General features: G+C 37.4%; 1 long non-coding RNA gene across 1 annotated transcript in view; it reads left to right on the top strand.

Annotated features, from left to right (window-relative positions):
• The first annotated feature begins 581 nt into the window (after nucleotides 1-581).
• LOC117664436 (uncharacterized) overlaps nucleotides 582-12,415 on the top strand; it is a 51,366-nt gene continuing 39,532 nt past the window's right edge. Inside the window, exon 1 of the long non-coding RNA XR_004591054.1 lies at nucleotides 582-660. This is a non-coding gene — a long non-coding RNA (uncharacterized LOC117664436). The remainder of the gene's footprint in view (nucleotides 661-12,415) is intronic.

Raw genomic sequence — 12,415 nt, 5'->3', positions numbered from 1 at the left:
ATTGATTCATTTCTTATGCTTTCTTATGCTTGGTTAGATGCAGAATCCTTTTTTCATCACTCTATTGTTTATCTAATGTTCAAATATTGCATTATCCATGGACATATTATTAATATGAATAAATGAGAGATAAATTAGATTTTGAAATACATTGCACAAAGTGACAGGTACTCTTCACATACAAATTCCATTGAATATATCCTGGCCATGCAGAGGCATCACCAGCTGAAATATTATGCCACATTTGTTAGAGGATAAAGCAGTAATGAACTGTAATTCATATTCCTAGTAAGTGGGCAGTCAAAGGATATTCTCCAGGGAATGATCCAAGTTCAAAATGTGAATTAATAAGAATTCTATTAAGAACCTTCAATTCTCAACTGCCTTAATGATGGAAAGGGTGGGATTCAGCCAGTTCAGATCAGTTCAGGCGAGCGGTTGTTAAGATTCTGTACAGTTCAGCGAACTGGCAAATCCCACCACTGTCTGGCCCTGCCCACCCCAATCTCCCTGCCCTATCTCACCTTGCTTGCCTTGGCCGGTGGCTAGAGTCATGCCTGAACCCAGCTACTGTCTGGCTCTTCGCTTGCTCGCCCAAACCACATGGCCTAGCTGATTTCCATGCCTTCCCTGCTCTGTTCACTCTGGCTGCCCATGAAGGTAAGGCGCTTGGCGGAGGGGCTGCCTCAGGGTGGACATGGTGAGACTTGGCTGCCTTTCAGGCCTAGCTCTCACCATCCTTCTGCCCGCTCACCTTCGGGGGATGCGCCAGCCCCTGGCTCTGGCCTTCCCCGGGACCTCCACCCGCATGCTGCCCACTTGCCTTTTGCCTCGTCTCAGGCCACCTTTGTGAGAGTGGTGCAAGCCCCATGGGATGGAAAGTAAGGCTGATGGTGGGGAAGGAAGATCCGGTCCAGGCTTGCTGCTCTCAGCCAAAGGACTGCCTCAGTGGGTAGGGGACATGGTGAGGCTTGGCTGCGTTTTGGGCCCATCTTTGGCTTCCACAGGGCCTTCTGGGTGGGAGATCTGAGGAAAAAATGCCTTCCCTGAGGGTCGCCCACTTGCCCATCTGCCGGCTGGGCTGGCCTGGAAGCGGCATGTCCCCTTGTTGAATGCGGGACCCAAGGCAAAGCGGAGGTTGAGCAGGCAGCAGCCCAGAGCAGGGCCCAAAAGGCAGCTGAGCCTTGCCATGTTCTCCCCTACTGAGAAGCCTGCAGCCACTGCCTCTTTGCCAGTGTAAGAAGCCTTCAGCCACGGGTCTTTGGCCAGCATGAGAATCCTCCAGGCGTCACTCTTTGCCGATGTGAGAATCCTCTGCCAGCTTGGTTCCAGCCAGCAAAAAGGCAGCAGCTGGAGGCTTCTCATGTCGAAAAAAACTGGCAGCTGGAGGTTTCTCGCCAAAAAAGAGCAGAATCTGGCAGCTTCTTGTGCCAGCAAAGAGACAGCAGGTGGAAGCTTCTTATGCTGAAAAAGAACAGCAGCTGGAGCCTTCTCGATGAAAAAGAGTGGCAGCTGGAAACTTCTCGACGAAAAAGAGCAGCAGCTGGAGACAGCGGTAGCTGGCTTCTCGTGCCTGCAGAGTGGCGGCTGCAGGCTTCTTGCTCCAAAAAAGACCAGCGGGTTGAGGCTTCTCACACCAGCATAGGGCAGTGGCTGCAGGCTTCTTGCACTGGCAAAGAGTGGTGGCTGTAGGCTTCTTGCACCGAAAAAGAGCCATGGCTGCAGGCTTCTTATGCTGGTAAAGAGGCAGCGGCTGCAGGCCAGTGTCTCAGGGCAGTGTTGTGTGCCCAGCTGCACCAACAAAGTCCCAGAAGTAGCCACCCATCATTTATTTATTTATTTATTTATTTATTTATTTATTTATTTATTTATTTATTTATTTATTTATTTATTTATTTTTCATATTTGTATACCGCCCTACTCCCGAGGGACTCAGGGCGGTGAACAGCCATAAATAAATACAAAGACATACAAAAGTTAAAAACTATTAAAAATATTAAATAATTTAGGGTTAGGTTCAAAGATTAAAACATCCAATTTAACTAAAAGAGATTTAAAACCCAATTTAAAGCCAATTTAAAGGCCAATTTAAAAGGGAGAGTTAGGCCAGACCAGCCTGTTGGAATAAAAATGTTTTTAGGGTGCAGCGGAAGATGTGTAGGTCTTGGATCCTCCGTATCTCCAGGGGGAGCTCATTCCAGATGGCAGGTGCCCCCACAGAGAAGGCAATTTCCTGCTGCAAAAACCTTTTTAAAAACCCTGACTGTTGGAAAGCGAGACCCAGCAAGGGATGAGGTGTTGGAGAATCACTGTTGCTGTTGCTGCACAAAGTTAAGTCTAAGGCTCCGGCCATCACCACTGCTGCTTCATCTGTCCTGTGCTGTCCCACCTTGCTATGAGTAACATTAAGTAAGTTGGACATGCCCACTTAATCACATAACCCCCCTGCCACACCCACCCAGTCATTAGGACGAACCAGTTGTTAAATTAGTTGGATCCCACCACTGTCAAGGACCCCATAGTCATCATAGTGCTCCTCTTCTTCTTCCTCCTCCTTCTCCTCCTCCTTCTAGTACTGATGAGGTTACCTAGTCAGGTCATGAAACATCTTCAGAGAGCACGAAGGACTCACAGTTCAATTCTGAACTAAAAATAGTCTCTTCTATCAGCACTTCTCTGAGTTTATATTGCGACTTCCCAAAATTTCATGCAGAAGGTTTTCCAGCCTTTCCTGAAAATTCCAAAAATGTATATGGGGATTTCTTCAAGCTAGAATGTTTCCTTTAAACCACACTTCTTCTTTGGGTTGTTTTTTCTTAAAAGTGCAGATGGACATCTGGATTAGGAATAGAATGGACAGAAAGAGATGATTTCCCCTTTCTACAAACTACATCTAAACACACAACTAAATATGGAGACGTGAGTCTGTATTACCACCATGCCCTAAGACTCTTGTGATTCTCATAAATAAATAAATAAATAAATACATACATACATACATACATACATACATACATACATACATACATACATAAAATAGTTTGCTTCAATGAAGCATTTCACATCACTGTCGCTACCTTGACTAGCACTCTGGAGTCAAATTGAATCACTCCTTTGTCAATCACTTCCTCAAAGATTGCCACAGCTTTACAAAAAATAGTGAATACCAATTGCTTGAAAGTAGGCTGTATATCGATTTAAAACTCAACAGGATTCACAAGATTATAAAGCTAGCAATTTGAGAGAAGAGCAAGTGGGTTACTACTACATAGTTATTAGCATGTATTCATTTTATATAAAAAGAATTTATCTGCATTTAAGAGTGAAAAAGTTATACTAATGAATCTTTCTCCTGTATCCTGTTTACTTTCACTAAGAATGAACAAACCTGCCAAGTTCAATTTCATTCACTTTTAAAAAAAATTTAAAGCTTAAAATCAAGATCCCCATCTGTAAGTTTGTAATTTTTAAAAAATGCATGAAATTTCAGGCACCTCTTATTCTCATTTCTCTGCATTTATCCAGTATATACATATGTGTATTTACTTTTTCTGAATAGATGCATTTAATATGCTTTTAATATGTTCTGTATTGCATTTGACAAAATATTGATTTTCTATTCTTTTATATAGGAATTTGTAGGTATTAAATCTTGGATATTAAACTTTTATTACCTGCAATAATTTTCTTAGATATTCTTTCATTGCAGATCTCAGTTCACCCTTGGCATTTTCTAACAAACTCTTAATTCCTTTCATTATATTTCCTTCATTTACTAAGCAACGTTCTGACTCATTTCCTTCTTTTGAGGCATTAAGACTGTGTTACAGTTCTCAGTACTTCATATGTCTTATTCAAGCAAGTTCACAATGAATACATACTTGGAATTAATTTAATTCTGTTCAGTTCATCTGATCATATCACTATTAAAAGCATTTCATAAAAGAAGCTTTCTGTGAGTCAGACAAATTATGTTTTCCAACACTATAGCAAGGGAAAGTCTATTATATAGGACTGCCTTCCTAAAGAATAAAAGCTACATGCAATTTTTAGGTACAGTTCTGATTTATATGGCATTTCATTGACATAAAGAAGATAATCTACCAGTATTGAGATGCCATGTGCTACACTAGGATGCTTATTGCATGATAATAATGAGAATATCAAGAAATTTGTCCTGGCTCAAATTTACACCTTTTTTTGTCATTCCATAGAAAATACAAAAGCTGACATGTTTTCCTTCCCTATCCCAACTAAACCATTTCACATTTACTTTATTTATTTAGTTATAAAATTTATTGGTTGCCAATCTTACCATAGGGTAGCTCTGGGTTACAGTTTTATTTATTTATTTAGCCCTATGTAGAACCTATTATAGTAGTCTACCTGTGAGTTGAATAGGGACTGAATGATTGAATGCAGGGAATCCTGGCTGCGATTGCCACCTGTTCCTCACACAGCAGTCACAAGTCCAGGAGAACCCCCAATATATTTAACAGTTATATATATATATAACAGGAGCAAATCCCACATGTACTGCACTGTACTGCACAGTGCAACTTGCACTGATGAAGTTACATAGTTGGGCTATGAAAGATCTGCAAGCAAACAACTAAACTCAGAGAGCACCAAGGTCTTCACAATTCATCCCTAAGCTACATATATTGTCTTCTATTTGCATCCACACATTTTTTTTTTCCTGGTATGTAATCAACATTTCCTTTTGAAAGTTCTTTGAGAACTTTCTATAACACAAGGCCTCATTTTTTCAGTGGGAAAACACTACTAATAGAAAGGCCTTGAATTTAAAGAAGCCTGTGCTCAATTTTCCAAACAATTTGCTTTTAAAAAAAATCCAAGGCACCCTGTAATTTGTTCCGCATAAATAGTATTTTAGCCAAAGCTTTTCAATCAGAAAAGTTTCAAATATGATGTCCACACTGATTCATGTGTATTTGTGCTACTGCTACTTTTCCTTTAATCAGAATTTATGAAGAAACACAATGCAAAGGCACTTGTGGTAAGAACTCTAGAAATTTCTGTTTTTCTAAGAATCTCTGAACATTACTATCCTTTTAGGGTTAGGGTTAGGGTTTTCTATGGATTCAAACATTCTGGATTTTTTTTAAAATGTGAAACATCATATCTCAAATATTTCTGAAACTGATTTGTTAACACTGAAACATTGTAGTGGATATGGACAATAGATAACAGTTAACAAAGTTGGAAGGGACTTTATAGGTCATCTAATCCAACTCCCCGCCTTAGCAGGAGTCCCTACACCATTTCTGAGAAATGGGAATCCAATCTTTTCTTGAAAGTCTCAAGTGATGAAGCTCCCACAACTTCCGAAGGCAACTTCTGTTCCATTGATTGATTGTTATCACTGTCAGAAAGTTCCTCCTTATTTCCTTGAATCTCTCCTTGATCAGTTTCAATTCATTATTCCTTGTCTGGCCGTCAGGTGCTTTGGAAAATAGCTTGACCCCCTCCTCTCTGTGGCAGCCCCTCAAATGCTGGAACATTGCTATCATATCTCCCCTGGTCTTTCTGTTCACTAGATTATCCATTCCCAGTTCCTGTAACCATTCTTCATATGTTTTAGTCTCCAGTCCCCTAATCGTCGTGGTTGCTCTCCTCTGCACTTTTTCTAAAGTGGCAACATCTTTTTTATAGTGTGGGACCAAAACTGGATGCAGTACTCTAGGTGGGGTCCTACTAAGGCTTTATAGAGTGACATTAGTACCTCACTTGATCTTGATTGTATCCCTCTGTTAATGCAGTTTAGGATTGTATTGGCTTTTTTGGCTGCCACTGCACGTTGCTGACTCATATTTAGTTAGTGGTCCACTAAGACTCCTAGATCCCTCTCACAGTCACTGCTATTAAGCCTGGTTTCACACAGTTTATATGTGTACTTTTGATTTTTCTTACCTAAATGTAGGACTTTACTTTTCTTTACATTGGATTTCATTTTGTTAGATAGGGCCCAATGTTCAAGTCTCTCAAGATCCATCTGGATCTTGAGCCTATCTTCTAGGGTGTTAGCTATTCCTGCCAGCTTAGTATCATCTGCAAATTTGGTAAATTCTCCTTCTATTCCCACATCTAAGATTATTGATTTTTGATAGATATTTATCAATATCTTTTCACTTTCACTACCCTGCCATAGCTTCTAGATAATTCTGAAGTTAGGGAAGAGATTATAGAATTTCTTTTCTAATTTCAATTGTCCAATTTTCAATAATGTCAGAAATTCAAAATGCAGAAATAAATTTGAAAACAAAGCAACCTCAGAAACCAATTTTATACTTTCTTTTTGCCTTATGCAAATCAATAATTCTAACAACAGAAGGAAAAGTACAAAAAGAGGTATAGTATAATCAAAAATATAAGTAATCATCACACTGGGGACTGAAACACATATTATAAACTCAACAGTGTCCACATACCTATTCTTTTTTCATATCTGTAATATCTGAATAGGCTTACAACCCATCCAATCCTGTGGTCCTACCTAAGGAAAAGTATCACAGAAAAAGCAGATGTAATTCAATTATTAAATAAAAATAAAATAAAGTATCTTAATTATAAGTTCTGTTAATATAGGTCCAATACGGAGAAGGTGTACCATTTTACCATTATCAAATGTCAATTGACAATCCAAACAAAGGCAACAAACCACTCAAGGCAGAAGATAACTGTAATGTGTTATAATAAAGAATATTTCCAACTTCAATTACAAGTAAACAGGATTGTACACAATTTACATTTATCTTTAAAATATGCTACTATTACTTAACAATATCTTTGAATATTTTGTTAAGGAATATTTGCAAGGTTCAGATCCGCTGCATGACATTGCAAAACAGAATTGTTGGAACACTCAAATAATAAAACTATTTTTTAAAAAAAGAAAGAAAAAGATAGGTTATGTTTGCTGAAATGGATCATGTATGAAATTGGAACTAATGTGATTGCTTAGGTCTAACGCTATTAATGAACACAAGTGTAACAATTCAATACCTCCTGATTTTTTAAAAACTGTTATACTGGTATGATATAATGCAGAATGTCATTTTTCACTTCTATACTAATGTCAAGATGCCAAGATGTCTCTGATTCTATCATGACACAGATATTAAGGTACAAAGCACAGATCTTCAAAAGCAGAATTCAGTCTCAACTTCTGTTTGAGACATGCTCATTGGCCCATGAAGATTGGGTATCATAAGCCCTATGTCATCTTATATCCTTACTAACTTTAGAGGTGAACCTTCCAGTCATTTATTCCATTTCTTGCTTCATTGAAACTCTGATAATAGAAAATATAGATATAGTCTCAAGTTCTGACCCCAAATTATCATCAAACAATTAGGAAGCTAACTACCTAATGTTTCTTTTACAAGAGGGGGAAATAAATGACCTTCACTATGGCTAACACATTTTCACGATTATTATTTTAACCATAATACTTTTTTTAAAAAAAATGTTGCCTATATTTCTACTTTAAGATTAACAAACAAGCTGAAACTCCACTTAGAATAAAGTTAAACATACTGTATATTTCATCAAGTAGTATTTTTCTAAGCACATTGACGTCAAAGAGGCTACCATGAATTTAAATTTATGCTATCCATCAGAGATCAGTGTAAAATCAAATCAAATCAAGTATTTATTACAGTCATAGACCAGCATAAGAAGAGATCAATGCCATTTTTGGCAGAACACCATTTTCAATCATCAGACCAAGTCTTGGTGAAATATTTATAGCTGGTGTCTCCCATCATGCATTTCATGCACATGCTTACTTTCTTCTACAACTAAATATTGCTTAATACTGTCTATTTATAACTTTGCTTTTGAATTGCCAACACATGATTTAAGGACATCTGATATTCTGCTACCATGCTACAGTATGCCTTTTTATATAACATATGACACTATTCTTCATAAAATCATAAATCTGCAATCAGACTGCAATCAAATCTGTAATCTATGTTTATCTTAGTTGCTAGCTATTACTTCCTTTCTTCCCCTAGCTAGAATTCCTCAAGATTTTTCATTTAATGCCAGCTTATCATCTGTGAGTCTTACCCTTCTCCTTCTTATGGAAACACTTCTTACAAAAACCAAACTATGTTCTACTTTCAGCTTCCCTTAGTTACCTAGCATAAAGTAGGTTTAGGTTTCTTTGTGGATACATATATATCCACCAGGAAAACATGGTGGATACTGTCATGTAACACCATATAATTTGGTGGCAACAGAAGAAGATAGGTTGTACAATTAAATAGATTTTACAATTTTTCATATCATTTTGCTTCCCCGACCACCAAGTTGTGGAAACCAGTTCACTCAGTCAATTAAAGTTCATATGCTTTGAATGAAATCTTGATTTTACAGCTGGATAAAATTTATTCTGGTGAGCTACAGATTTAATCAAGGTCAAATTCAAATGCTGTATTGAATTTAGCCTTAACAATCCTTTAAGCACAAACCACAATAGACATTTCTTCCCACACATGCAATATTTGATTTCTACTTTCTATCTTCTACTACCACTATTCTGAACATTAGTCAAATATTCTGCCCTTGTGCCAGACCAATCAAGAAGGATCTTTATATCCATCATGTGTGCTGATTGCAGATTCCCCTGGCTAGCTTGTGCCTCAGATAAAATGAACAGGATTTATGTAAACTGGGAATGAGTCCACTGTCAATGTCAGAGCTCACAGTCATCCTAATTTTACTGTTTGTATATATGGATGTTTCTCTGTGTGTACACATTAAATCACATTAAATGAAATCCCAAATCATTTTCTTAAAATTATATGAAACAGTTTCTAGGTATCTTGTGATGTTCTATGAAATTTTAAGTATAATATATTCATGTAGATAATATGAAAAACATTAGAATATTATCATGAAAGTTTTATTTCTACACTTATAAATGATTAATATGAAACATTTTAATACTATGTTTTAATACTTAAAGGTTTTTATTTAAAACTGTAGATAGGTAAACAGATAATTTTAATATGTATTTTTTAATATGTAAAATAAATGAGAATAATCTGTGTTTGTATACACCCACCCCAAATCCCTCCTGTCCTTTAAATCCTGTTAAAGGGAATACCAAATGATGGCTTGTAGAATATGTTTCTTTTATGACAAAAGTTTATTTTTATTTTACTTTTTTCAGTTTGCTAGCCACTCTCTCTCACCAGTTGGATGATACTTAATCAAGACTAATAGGTCTACAGATTTTCTTTTCTTCTAACATGTTTGGGTATATGTGCCTTCAACTCAGTGTTGATTTCTGACAACTTCCTGGACAACTGCCTGAAGTTTTCTGTGCAAGATTTCAGAAGTGGTTTGCTATTGCCTGCTTCCCAGGTCTGAGAAAGAGTGATTGGCCCAAAATCACCCTGGTTGTTTTTTGCCTAAGGTGAGTAACATGTCTCCCAGTTTCTAGTCTGGTGCCATAACCAGACATTAAAATGGGTCTAGTCTTTTAACAAAGCTTTCTTAAACTAGAAGGCGTGGCTGGAGTGGGCATGCCAGCTAGATGTCACTCATGTCGGGGGCACCTGTGATGGCCCAAGCGCTCTGCCAGCAAAAATGAGCTCCCAAGCTCTGTTTTTGGCTGCAACTGTCTCCTACAACTCTTTGGCAGCAAAAAGGAGCTTGGAACGGCCTCACACAGCTCTCCTGAGCTTCATTTTCACTGCAGAGTCACCGTGGGTGCTGTTTCCAGAGTGGCTCCATGGGCCAGATCTAAGCACCTCATGGGCCGGATCTGGGCCCCGGGCCTTGAATTTGATACCCTGGTCTAAAGGAATGGCGGCTATAGTAAATAATATATAGTAAATAAAGTAGATCCTTTAGGGTTTAATGCTTATTTGTTTTCCCCTTTCCAAGTATAACCATAGAAAGTAGTATAATATCAACTTTTTTACTGTAAATATTCTACCCTGAGCTGGTACTTTCTCTCTTGTTTTATTTATTTGCTGGATAAGAGGAATAGTTGCTTCAGAGCAACTGTGGATCAACTGTGGAGCCTTGGTAGTACAGTGGTCTAAAGCACCCTATTATTATTATTTTTTTGCCTGTAATTGCTGCCTGCAATTACTGCAGGTTCGAATCTCACCAGACTCAAGGTTGACTCAGCCTTCCAACCTTTCTAAGGTAGGTAAACTGAGGACCCAGTTGAGGGGCAATAAGCTGACTTTGTATAAAATATACAAAAGTATGAAGGCTATTGCTTAGCACATTGTAAGTCGCCCTGAGTCTCCGGAGAAAGGCGGCATATAAATCAAATTAAAAAAAAAACAACCTGTGTTTGGAGCCAACAGTTAATAATAAAATAATGACAACATACGCTGTATGTTATTACAAATAACTAACCTGTCTTGAAAGTGTGAAAATTGCTTCCATGCATTTTGGCAGCTCAAATATGTTTTATTACATCTTTTAAGAAGCGTGTGTATCTGATCTTTGTGATGCCTTCTTAGATCAATATTGATCTTGATTGTTCATTCATATTTTTCATTGGGCTCAAGTATAATAATTGAGATAGAATAATCAGTCTTTTTACAGAAATATTGTTTTTTTTTATTAAAAAAATTCAGTATGCTTTTCCAACAGATGTTCCCATCAGTGACACTCTCATACAAATTGTTATCCTCTATTTTAATATTTTAACCCTAACCCCCTAAATTTTGATGCATACATTTCCTTAATATAAGCATCTGCATAGACAAAATATTAATATAGAAATGCAGGTGTACGTCTTTATAGTTATTCTTATGAATGTTTACTCTAACATACAGAAGTGTGCACAAACAGGAATATTTTCCTTCCTTCCTTCCTTCCTTCCTTCCTTCCTTCCTTCCTTCCTTCCTTCCTTCCTTCCTTCCTTCCTTCCTCCCCCCCCTTGCTTTCAACTAAAAGTATAGGATTATTTTGGATATTAAGAATTAAGTTGATTTGCTTAAAAAGGCATTTCCTCTCTTTCTCTCTAATTTCAGCTACTGGAGGCAATAGTGCCTTTTCTTCCCTTTACTCATGTGAAATAAGACAGATGATAATCACTAATTATTTTAGGGTGTTTTTTTTAAACTAAAAACTTTGCAAGGCATCTACAGTAACATCCTTTGGTTGGAATTCCCAATATTTTGTTACTTTCCTATTTTTTATTTCAGGTGTCTTGAAACAATGGGAGAAAATCTGTGGGATATGTTGTAGAAGCCCTTATAACTTTGTCATCTACTACTTATTATTTGGGTAATTTTAGACTCCTAAACTGAAAGATACATGATGCAGCTTTCTGTCACTGATAAATATGTTAAACTCTGCCTAGCCAAGCAATTTGCCATGAGATCTAAACATTTCAATATTCATGTTGATGGATAAATATATCCTTTTCTTTCTATGGAAGCAATTTAATACAACATTAAGTTTCCTATAATGTTTGCAATGGTTACAATTTGAAGATGTGAATGCTACATCTCTTGTGTCAAAACTATAATGTATAAAAAAGTTCTAAAGTTAATGAACACTTGCCTAGACAATGCTAGCTATACAAAATCATCTTAGCACCAAATGTAGTGTAGGTATTTCTTTGAAGAGAAATTCAACTGTAAAAAGTAAATATAGCATATCAACATTAAAGCCTTCAGGCATTTGTGGATTCAGTTTTATATATTATACAACAAATAATTCCCTGTTGCATTAAATCTTTAATACAGTAGTTGTTATAGAATTATATGTATTATGCATATATTCCTTCAGTTTCAATTTTCTGCGGAAAACATTTGAGTATAAAATCAGCTATTTTATACCATTTATCATCTCCATTTTATGAAAGCTACAGCTTTTGTCTCATTAGTGGCAATTAGATTAGATTAGAATTGAATGGAATTGGATTCCTGATAAATCACACCAAAGTTCATTTTAATCCAGCCCTCAGCCCTGGCAATAGCAGTTTATGACTTGATCAGCAGCTGTGCCAGCTGGATCTCTAGCATGGGTTTCCCCTTTGATGCTTGCTTGCTATCGGCTGCCATAGTAACAGGACGGGTGGGCATGGCATTGGGGTTTGGAAAGAAAGCTGGTGTGAAGATGACCCATGTGAATAAAAAGGGAAGTTTGCTCTCACAAATTACTGTGCTGCTGAATGGAGTTGTTTACCTTCAGTCAAGGCCAACCGTCCTGGAGCGCCAGATGGATGAAAACACCTGAAGATGTGCCCCACATGACATTATGTGGGACAGGGCTTAGACATTCAGCATGGATCCCTGTGGGGAGGGATTTGGGGAAATTTTTACTATGTAACTTTCACGCCTTTTGGCTCAGATCTTGCTTTTCTTTTGCTGCTATCATTTCAAACTCAGTAAAAGTACCTCTTCTC

Source organism: Pantherophis guttatus, chromosome 5, assembly GCF_059756535.1.
Source record: "Pantherophis guttatus breed Tessera chromosome 5, ASM5975653v1, whole genome shotgun sequence".
NCBI lineage: Eukaryota > Metazoa > Chordata > Lepidosauria > Squamata > Colubridae > Pantherophis > Pantherophis guttatus.
This window is presented reverse-complemented; position numbering and strand designations above follow the sequence as displayed.